This window comes from Triturus cristatus, chromosome 1_1 (assembly GCF_964204655.1).
Source record: "Triturus cristatus chromosome 1_1, aTriCri1.1, whole genome shotgun sequence".
In the NCBI taxonomy this organism is placed as follows: domain Eukaryota; kingdom Metazoa; phylum Chordata; class Amphibia; order Caudata; family Salamandridae; genus Triturus; species Triturus cristatus.
Genome location: NC_140579.1, coordinates 1,205,995,353 through 1,206,003,744, shown reverse-complemented (window position 1 = coordinate 1,206,003,744; position 8,392 = coordinate 1,205,995,353). Strand labels below are relative to the sequence as shown.

Here is an 8,392-nt window from a genome sequence, read left to right as displayed (position 1 = left end):
ATGCTCTAAAAACGTGGCAGCTGAGGACGTTCAGCATTCTAGTTACACCCAGCTACTTTTGAAGACTCAAGTCTGCTTCCCCAGAATAGTGATCTGTCCATGAAGGGAGGGAATGTGCCGCATTTCTCCCTACCATTGTTAACATTGGACACACTGTTCCCTAGAAATTATCCATCACACTCTTTGCTGTCTCTGCAGAGAACCTGGTTGCTGCCATGAAGTCCTCCATCAGAGCTCAGATCAAGAGCAAATCCCTGAAGTTTGCCTCTTGAGCCTCGCTAAAAAAAATCAACCGCTCAGTTGCTCTGACATTTTCTTGACATCTGACCAAATTAGATTTGCAGATGAAAATTTGTAGAACATACCTGGTGACCATTGAGGTCTTCCAAAACCGTCCTGAGCAGAGTTCTTCTCTTCATCTATTGAGGTTGTCAAAAACCTAATGCACCTGTTCCTTAACGCCAACTTGGTTTTAGCCAGAACAATGAATTAACCTTTTTAGCCTGCTGCCTTGTGTAAAATTAAGCTCCTTTTCTGAAAACCAGTTTTTTGCTGCTATAATATTGGGTAGATGCATAATCATGCTGCAGGCAGGAGTGGATGTTTCTCATAATTATGCATCTACATTTAACTAATCTCCTGCCATATTTTTGTCCAATAATGTGCATCCATTTCTTTTGCGCTTTGCTCCTGTGTTGTGCCTGTCTTATTAATAATTTTCTTTGATCTGTTTCCTGGTCCTTTCCTGTTGCATGTTTTTCACTCACTTCCCCTGAATTACCAAGGAATATATTGCCTTGCCTTTGTTTTATGACACTTTTGCTGTTGATTTTTCAGGCATGACTCACCCCTTTCTTCTTTCACCAGCTACGTATGTTTGTACATGTTCCTGTGACAATGCACTTTATCCATGAATTATCCAGATGTTGTACTACATTTTTGTACCCACTTTCTCCCTCTCTTTTCTCTAATTTCCATTGATGTTCCCCTCGGTTGCTCCTTTCTTTTATTGGTGTTTTTTCCCTTGTACCTTTTATTATCTTAGCACTTTTCTCTTGAAGTTTTCACCTTCACTCCTAATTTTATTTTTTACTTACTTGATTATCATCACTGTTACTATTCTTTTGCCTCCTGCTTCTACCTTTTAAGTATTGGTAATTCCACCACTGACATTCCCTTTTCTTATTTATTAGTATCTTTTCTGCTGCAGCCTTTAATTCGTATCACTTGGTGCCTTCATATTGGTGTTTCATCCATGTCTCTTTTCTTTAATTACCAAGGTCTATTACACTTTGTGCTGCTGGTTGTTTTGCATGTATTTCCCCCATCTTCTTGCACCATCCAGTTGGCATCCCATCCACCAGCTCTCGCCCCTAATCTTTCTTCTTGAGTCTTGAATATTTTTCTGTTTCCCTAATGTGATGACTATTTCCTATTGTTTTCTTATGCAACTCCCCTTTTCTTTCCTCATTTCTTCAGCTTTGGGCGCCTAGTACACCATAGTCCTGCATGGCGAACGGCACCCGTGAATCTGCTCTCAGCACCCGTGCCCTGGTGGAGGACTTTGTGTGGTACAAGCTGCCCCGAAAGGGCTATGGATGCCAGGTGGCTGCCCCAGAGAAGCCTGCATGTGCATTACATGCTGCCATGCGGGCAGCTGGTGATGAGTTCGAGGTCCGCTTCCGGCAGGCATTCTGTGATGTTTCCATGCAGCTGCATGTTACGCCTGAGAGCCTACCTGCGCTTTGCCGACGTGGTAGACGAGCTCTTCCAGGGCGACGTGAATTGGGGCCGCGTGGTAGCCTTCTTTGTCTTTAGAGCTGCCCTCTGTGCTGAAAGCATGAATAAGGAGATGGCAACGTTTGTGGACTAGCTTGCAGGAATGGATGGGGAGCAGCGGGGGATGGGTAAGTCAGCATTATGGAGTGAAGCTCTGCACTCCTGTTCTACCGTCCACAGCTACAGGGTTCCTGTAGCTCTTAGCCTGATCTCATTTTCCTGTGAACTTCGGTACAGATTACAACAGCGGCTGCTCCTACAGCTAGCAATTCTGCATAATTACCAGAGCTCATTCTTACATCACATCCCTGCTATTTTCAACCTGCTGATGTGCTTAATTCCCAACAGATTTTCTTCAGACATTTCTACGATTGCACTCAGCTGTGCTCCAATGCTGTCCACCACTGCTCGCCACAGTATCCTACGCAGTTCCAACAGATTGCCCATGTCTTTCACTCCTACTGTATTTTGCAGTGCTCACTTACAGTGTTCTACACAATTCCACCCAGCCCTTCTCAGCCATTCCTCCTACTCTCCTCCCTGCTGCACCACACAACCAGTGCTTCTGCCTTATAAGTATTTTCATTCTATGGAAAGGTTAACGGCTGTCTTCACCAACCGAGCCTTTCATGTTTAACGGAAACGAAATTACTTATGGTTCTAATGAGGTCAGAGGACCCAATTAACAGAAAATATATATATACCCGTGAACAAGGTCTTTGTAAGACCGAAACGCTTTGGGGATTCTGTTAGTCCTGGCTTACATGGGTTTTGAAAAATAAAAGCAGGATTGTGAGCGACCCGTGAGTGCGACTTAATATATATATATATATATCTATATATATATATATCTCAACGCTCTATAATCCTGTGGCAAATGTGCACAAGAAGAAGCACTCGCGGGGTGAGTTCACAATTTTATGTCAAGACCGGAGGCTCCTATTATGCTTACTTTTCTTGCTTTATTCCAATAGCAGCAAGATAAAACTACCACTCCCAGAAGGCTTGGTGGAAGAACTACCAGCCAATGGGAAACAAAGAAACAAATACTGACCAATCACAACCAAGGTAATAGTATAAGGTCTATCGTGACTGCGAACAGCCCTCTTTTCTTGCTGCTCGCAGTCAAGATAAGTACCTTTTTCTATCTTTGCCATTATTTTCTGACTAAGGTTTATTGAATTGTGCTCTTTTAATCATATTAGTGGGCTTTACAGCGAAACTTCGCTGTTGCTGTTTCCCTCGCGCTCCTACGCGCGTACATGCCTTTTCTCTGTTCCGTTTCCCCCCGCGCTCTGCGCGCTTTGTCTGTCCCGCGCGCGCCTCCCTCACCGGTCGCTGGCTCTAACGGTGGCGCAGCGCTCCAAAACCTCTCCTCAGTTTTCGACGACTCCGCTGGTATCAGTTCCACACGCTTCGTTGCCTCAGTCCTTGTGGTCTAACGTTCTCTGCTTTACACGCCCCTAGAGGGAGGGGTTTTTCCTCCTTTTCACACGCCCACTCCTTTTTTCACAACAATTAACCCTTTCTCGTCGGGTTTGTGGCAGGTTCCCAGCCTTCTTTTTACCATGCAGGTTTCAAACGAGCACAATGATAATGAAGGTGAAGAGTTTAAAGAAGATTTGAGTTCTTTTATTAATTCCTCAGTAGAAACTGCTGTTGAGGCTTCTATGAAGCGTTTTTCAAAGACTATGGAGAATTCTCTTTTAAGTTTAATGACCAAAGCAATGGCCCAATCTGCGGGGGATAGCAGAAAACTAACAGTGGTACACTCCAAGGTTTCTTCTTTGGCGTCAAAAGTGGTTGGTGAGTCTTCCTCACATATGACAGAGGACGTGGTTCCTCCCAGGCCTCCTACTCAGGAGGGGTTAAAAAGTTTAGCTGGCAAACGTAAGGCCAAATCCAACAACCCGGAGGTACCACAGAAATTGGTCATTTCAACAATTTATGATACAGATGACGATATGGGTGACGCCACTGACCTTGATGATATCTTTGATATTGTAAGCCCATCGTCCCCTCCTAAGAAATTAAAATTAGATGCTTTTGCATCGGAGCCGGTGCTTGACCCCGAAGGTACCCCTCTTTTTGACCCTGCTTCTATCAGACACCCTAATTCTACCGAATGGTTCCCCATTAACCACGTGGGAGAGTATATCACCTCCAGACTTCGTCTTCCTTTAGACAAAACTGTCAGGGCTAAACTAAAGTCCGAGTGTCCGAAGCCCTCTCTCCCTTCTCATATAACTTCTACCCCTGCTATTGATCAACCTCTCCTCACTTTCTTTTCAAAGTTTGGCAAGGATCCACATAAAGGGGTGGACAAGGCTTGGTCTTCCTGCCAAGACAAACTGCTTGATTTAGCGGGGCCGCTGGCCCGCATTCTTGATTTGGCTGAATCAGCTCGCCTGGAGGGCACGGATCTTAATCCAGAAGATATTTCATTGTGGGTCCAGCGCGCTTTTTGTCTCTTTGGCAACGCTAATGCGGCCTTGACTCATGAGCGCCGCAAGGGCCTCTTAATAAAGTTAGATCCCAAGCTTGCCAACCTTGCCCCCCTTGATCCTAGTGTCAAGGCTGACGGTCTTCTCTTTGGAGATTCGTTAGTGAGAGATTTAAGTCGGTTCGTCACCACCTTTGCCTCCTTGGATAAGGCGCAGCAGTCCATCAAGAAGGTCTTCCCTTCTCGGGTTTTTGGCAGGGCCGGAAGAGGCAGGAGCCGCTCTACCGGCCGTGGGTTCCAGTCCCAAGGCTCCCGTGGTGCCTTCAACTCCAACCAACAGGATTTCAAGCCCCAATTTTACCCCCAAAGAGGTCGGGGTTACAGAGGCAGGGGCCAACGTGGTTTCCGCCACAACAACTCTCAACAAGGTGAGTGCAGTTATTCCTGTGGGGGGTCGTTTAGCTCTTTTCCTTCACAGATGGCAGACCCTCACTGCAGATCCATGGGTTCTCGACACCGTCCAAGGTTATCGTATCGAGCTTTACGCTCCACCTTTTCAAGATTTTCTTCCTTCACCTCTAGTGTTCTCAACAGAAATGTCCCTTCTGGTCACCTCGGAAATACAGGCCCTTCTATCCAAAAGAGCTATTCTCGTTTCCCCCTTCGATCCCTCAGGTTTCCTCAGCACCCTTTTTCTTGTTCAAAAGAAGAACAAAAAGATGAGACCGGTGATCAATCTCAGATTTTTCAATCAATTCGTGGTTTATCGCCACTTCAAAATGGAGACAATTCTTCATTTACGAGACACTTTGCGTCAAAACAATTGGATGGTCCGCATCGATCTCCAAGACGCTTATCTTTCTATTCCTATTCACGAATCGCACACGAAATTCCTCCAAATTCAATGGCAAAACGTCACTTATCGTTTTCGATCTCTGCCTTTCGGTCTTTCTTCAGCACCCTGGTGCTTCACAAAAGTAATGAGACCCGTCGTAGCTTATTTAAGATCTCTGGGGATCAGACTCATTATTTATCTCGACGATATTCTCCTCATGAACCTAGACAAATTGGCATTATTGAACGATCTCAACACTACCCGTTCTCTTCTACTCGAATTGGGCTTCCTCCTCAATTTAGAAAAGTCCTCTCTCATCCCGACTCAGAGTATGGAGTTTCTGGGGTTCCGCATAGACTCTCCTTTGGCTTCTCTGTTTCTTCCTCAATCCAAGATCTCCACGATTCAAACGGAGATTTCCCAGGCTCTGCATCGTCCATTCATTTCTCTCAGGACCCTTGCGAGGATAGTCGGCCTTCTATCGGCTTCCATTCAGGCAATCTTCCCAGGTCCCCTCCATTATCGCGCTCTTCAGCGCCTAAAGATCAGACATCTTCGACAAGGTCTCGCGTATTCCGATCAAATAGAATTAGATCTCGAATCTCACCTGGAACTGCAATGGTGGTTAAACCATTTGGAGGCCTGGAACGGTCGAACCATTTTCGCTTCCGCCCCAGATCTTGTATTAGAATCCGATGCAAGTCTGACGGGTTGGGGCGCCCGTTGTGGACCAATATCGACTGACGGTACATGGTCAAAAGAGGAGTCCAAATTGCACATCAACTGTTTAGAGATGCTTGCAGGCTCCTTAGCAATTCAGAGTCTGGCAAAAGACAAAGTAAGTTGTACCATCCTCCTACGCATGGACAATGTTTCTGCGGTTCGCTATATAAACCATCTCGGTGGCACAAAATCAAAGGCTCTAGCAGATCTGGCAAAAAGCCTTTGGGAATTTTGCCTTTCCAACAAACTCTCACTCTCTGCGGAATACCTCCCAGGAGATCTCAACGCCGTTGCCGATTGGCATTCTCGCTTCCTCCGGGATTCCAGCGATTGGAAGCTTCTGCCCTCCGTGTTTCTCTCCCTCTCTCAGTTGTGGGGTCCTTTCTCAATAGACCTCTTTGCTTCCCGGCTCAATTCGCAGTTGCCTCACTTCTTCAGCTGACGTCTGGATCCTTTGGCTCTGGCGACCGATGCCTTCCTCCAAGATTGGTCCCTTCACCTCAATTATGCCTTTCCTCCTTTTCTGTTGATCAACAGAGTCCTATCACAGGTGCGTCGCCAAATGACGTCTCTGGTGATAGTAACTCCCTTTTGGCAGTCCCAAATTTGGTTCCCGTCACTCCTGGAGTTGGCGGTAGACTTTCCCGTCCTTCTTTCTCCTTCCCCCTATCTTCTCTCGGATCCTCAGGGCAACCCCCATCCTTTAGTGGTCGACCAGTCTCTGACGTTGTCCGCCTGGAAAATCTCCAGCCTTCCTCTTCTGATCTCGTCATTTCACAGGAAGCTTCAGTCTTCATTAGTCGGGCATGGGCCCCAGGCACCTCCAAGGCTTACAAGTCCGCCTGGTCTCTTTGGTCAAGCTGGTGTCTGCAGAAATCTTTCTATCCCGTTTCAGCCTCTTTAAATTTTATGGTTAATTTCTTAGCCTCTGAGGCTAGCTCTGGCAAATCCTATCGTACCATCAACCTATACAGATCTGCCATTTCTCTCAATCATGCCCACATTGATGGAAAACCTGCGGGAGCTCACCCCTTGGTATGCAGATTGCTAAGAGGAATTCGTTTTTCAAAACCTCCATTGGCTAAGTATCCTAGTTTATGGGAAGTCAATCTGGTTTTGCAGTTGTTTTCTAACTGGCCTGACAATTCTGCTCTTTCTTTGAAAATGATTTCCGCTAAACTTACTATGTTATTATGTTTAGTTTCCATTAAACGAGTATCTGATGTGAAAGCCTTAGATGTTTCTTCTAGACAGTTTACTCCTACTGGTGTAATGTTTCATATTCATAAACGTACCAAGACCAATTTACATACTGTGTTCTATCCCTATTTTCCCTCCAATCCCAAATTGTGTGTAGGTCAATGTTTAAAAGTTTATGAAAGTAAGACCTCTGCTCTCAGGACTTCCTCCAGCTCCCAACTCCTTATTTCCTTTCGTAAACCCTTTCATCCTGTTTCTGCTGCTACTCTAGCCCGTTGGGTTCGTTGGGTCATGTCCCTGGCCGGTTTTGACGTCTCCGTTTTCGGAGCGCATTCCACTAGAGGAGCCATGGCTTCTAAAGCCTTTTGGGCTGGCTCCCGTCTGGAGGATATCCTGAAGTCAGCAGATTGGTCTAATGATACAGTGTTCCGTACATTTTATTGCAAACCTGTTGTTACTGCTTCTTCTTTGGTGGTAGATATGCTTTAAACAAGCATAATAGGAGCCTCCGGTCTTGACATAAAATGTAGATTTTCCTAATAAATTATGACGGAAAGTCTTAATTTTATTAAAGACACGGAGGCGAGTATTATCCCGCCACAACACTTCTAACGGGTGTTCTCCCTCCCCACAGGAACTCCAGCGCAGCCACTGGCATCATCCTGAGGTCATCATGAATTCTGCCAAGATCGTTCCTTCTGATACGTCACCTTCCATTCTTGGATTTGACCTTCTCTCCGAGTCTCCTCTGGTGGTCTTCGGAAAATAACTTTTTACGTGGACTTTGACTTTATGCATTTTGTTATCTGTTTCTCCTTTATTTTTGCATTCTCTGTAATTGCTCGCATAAGAAAAGAGGGCTGTTCGCAGTCACGATAGACCTTATACTATTACCTTGGTTGTGATTGGTCAGTATTTGTTTCTTTGTTTCCCATTGGCTGGTAGTTCTTCCACCAAGCCTTCTGGGAGTGGTAGTTTTATCTTGCTGCTATTGGAATAAAGCAAGAAAAGTAAGCATAATACTCGCCTCCGTGTCTTTAATAAAATTAAGACTTTCCGTCATAATTTATTAGGAAAATCTACATTTATTTCCTGAACTCTGCAGTCTACATGTTGACTGCAGAGTTCAGGAAATAAATTGTGAACTCACCCCCGCAATTGCTTCTTTTTGTGCACATTTGGCACGGGATTACAGAGCTTTGATTTACTTACACGGGTACACCCCCCCATCCCGTGAAGGAAGCACCCGCCTGCGAGTGCACGGGCAAAGGTGAAGCAAGGAGCGTGGATATATATATATATCACAATGGCAGTAGCCACTTTATGGTTACTAGAGATAGAAATTCCTCAGATTTTTTACCCTAAATAACTTTGTGCGTGTTTGACGAATCTCCATGACATTTTCCACATAT

At 45.4% G+C, this 8,392-nt stretch overlaps 1 pseudogene; it reads left to right on the top strand.

The window, feature by feature from the left end:
• The first annotated feature begins 1,509 nt into the window (after nt 1-1,509).
• On the top strand, nt 1,510-1,873 carry LOC146871836 (bcl-2-like protein 2; annotated as a pseudogene).
• The last annotated feature ends 6,519 nt before the right edge of the window (nt 1,874-8,392 follow it).